The 2,707-nt window shown below is 42.9% G+C and overlaps 1 pseudogene; it reads right to left on the reverse strand.

Moving 5' to 3' along the window:
- Window positions 1-1,287: 1,287 nt before the first annotated feature.
- On the reverse strand, window positions 1,288-1,856 carry LOC100356419 (interferon alpha-2-like; annotated as a pseudogene).
- Window positions 1,857-2,707: the final 851 nt, after the last annotated feature.

Raw genomic sequence — 2,707 nt, forward strand, 5'->3', positions numbered from 1 at the left:
ATAAAACACAACCCTGTAAGCTACACTGAGGTTCCCTGGCAAAATTCCTCTGCAGATCTTTTCATTGCCCTAAGAGTATCATTTATCCTTTCTCTTTCCTTTGTGCCGCAGCTACTACGTCCCTGTGACAAGGACATTCCCTCATATCTAAAAATATTCACTGGAAGAAAAGAATGTCCTTTTCATAGGAATGTCTTACAAACATAGAACTTTCACTCAACTTTTGCTTTCAACTGGTTGGTACTCTTAAAGTGAAATTGATGGCCAAACAAATGAAAAAACTACAAAACGAAACAACGTCGAGGAAACAGGAAATCCTGCTTGAAGTGGTAGTGCAGGCAAGTGAGAAGTTAATGAAAGGAGAGCTGTGTGGATTTCTAGAAGAAAGGGGACCTTTTATGAAATGAGAATGAAAGTATATGGGCCAGCGCCGCGGCTCACTAGGCTAATCCTCTGCCTTGCGGCGCCGGCACACCGGGTTCTAGTTCCAGTCGGGCGCCAGATTCTGTCCCGGTTGCCCCTCTTCCAGGCCAGCTCTCTACTGTGGCCAGGGAGTACAGTGGAGGATGGCCCAAGTCCTTGGGCCCTGCACCCCATGGGAGACCAGGATAAGTACCTGGCTCCTGCCATTGGATCAGCACAGTGCGCCGGCCGCAGCACGCCAGCTGCAGTGGCCATTGGAGGGTGAACCAATGGCAAAGGAAGACCTTTCTCTCTGTCTCTCTCTCTCACTGTCCACTCTGCCTGTGAAAAAAATAAAAAAATAAAAAAATAAAACACAGCGCTGGCCCCCCAAAACCTCTTTAAAAGAAAATAAATTTTCATGAAATCCAGAATATAATATTGATAGATAAATGAATTATGAAATCCATTCATTTATCAGGTGGCACAATAAGACCTGCAGTATCTTTTTAAACAAAGATACAAGAAACTTTTGATAGTAAAACTTTAATGAATGAAATAAAATAAAAAACCAGCTAAATACAATAAAAATATTTAACATGAATCATAGCATAAATGTGTGCATAATTTAATATAGAAAAATAATTTAAATCTCATAAATAGTTAAATAAATAAATATTTAAATACATCCACATGGTCATCTGTGAGGGACTAGAGCCTCTGAAGTTGAACATGATGTTTCCTAATAGTAATGTAAACATTCAGTAAGTTTACTGCATTCATATCAACATTCTAGCAAGAAAACATCTTTGAGATGCCAGAACTTGTGCAGATGTTAAACATTTTGTTTTAGTCAACAGGAATCATTTTATGTTGAACCTGGTCTCATTCCTTGCTCCAAATTCTTTCTTGCCAGATTCTTGATAAAGAGACGGCTCTCCTGGCTTCTGCTCTGACAACCTCCCAGGCACAAGGGCTGTATTGCTTCTCTGCCAGATAGACAGCAATTCCTTGGAAGTATTTCCTCACAGCCCATGCGGAGTCCTCATGCTTCAGGGGCGTCTCCTCCGCCCCCGCTCCCTGCATCATGCAGACCTCCAGGTCACTCTGCTGCTCGAAGAGTCCAGTGCAGAGTCTGTCCAGGAGGGCCTTGTCCCAGGCAGCAGACGCCTCCTTGGTGCTGAACAGGTTGAGGAGCTGCTGGGTCATCTCATGGAGCACAGAGATGGCCTGTGTCCTCTGAGCCTGGTGTCCACCCAACTCCTCCAGGGGGCACTCAAAGTCATGTCTGTCCTGCAAGCAGGAGAGAGGGAGACTCTCCTCATTTGTCCCAGGAGCATGGAGGACCTCCCGTCATTGAGGCTGTGGGTCTGAGGCAGATCACAGCCCAGAGAGCAGAGGGACTTGGAGCTGAGCACCAGCAGGGCCAGCAGTGAAGAGAAGGGCAAGGCCATGGGGGATCTTGCAGATGCTGCTGGCCTGGCTGAGGTGGGTGATCAGAGCCTCGGCCTCTAGGTTCTCTGAAGACCTTGCTCTGCTCAAGTGCCTTAAATAGGGGACGCGCTACTTTCCTTTTTCTGAATGCCTTCTCTTCACTTTCTACTTCTGTTTTTGCTTTTCTCTATGCACTGCCCACATGGGTTTACAGTCACGTTTCTCATCATTTTTAAAAGTAATTCCTCTGTCTCCTCTCCCAGTGTCTTTTTGGGTTTATTTTCATAGTTGACCATAAGAATAAGCTTTAATAACACAGATTTCCTGTATATCTATATAATCTACGTATATCTCTATCCTTAAAAGGAAGTGTTTGAAATTTGTGTTTTTATTAAATTCAGAATTAAGAATGAAAAAAAAATCAAGCTGAAAGATAAATTTCAAAACTATTGAGGAGACAACTTTTGCCCAATTGTTAATATGATGACTAAGGCACCTGTCTCCCACAGTGGAATGTCTGGGTTCCAAATCCAGCTCACTTCCTGGCTCCATCTTCCTGCTAATCTGGAACCTGGGAGGCATCAGACAATGTCTCAAACAATTGGGCTCCTGACTCCCATATGGGAGACCTGGATGGAGTTTCTGGGTCTTGGTTTTGGTTGAGGACCTGGGGCCACTGGGAACATTTGAGGAGTATCTACAGTATCTTTATCACTGCTTCTCAAATAAATTGCTGAATAGTTAATTAAAAATCTTAAAGCTGTTGATATTGAACTTTTCTCACTAAATTAGCAGCAACATTTAATTCAATTTATTATATTAATTGTAATCATGAAATTACATTAAAAATCTCAAAATACACAACACTATT

The sequence above is a fragment of the Oryctolagus cuniculus genome, chromosome 1 (assembly GCF_964237555.1).
Source record: "Oryctolagus cuniculus chromosome 1, mOryCun1.1, whole genome shotgun sequence".
NCBI lineage: Eukaryota > Metazoa > Chordata > Mammalia > Lagomorpha > Leporidae > Oryctolagus > Oryctolagus cuniculus.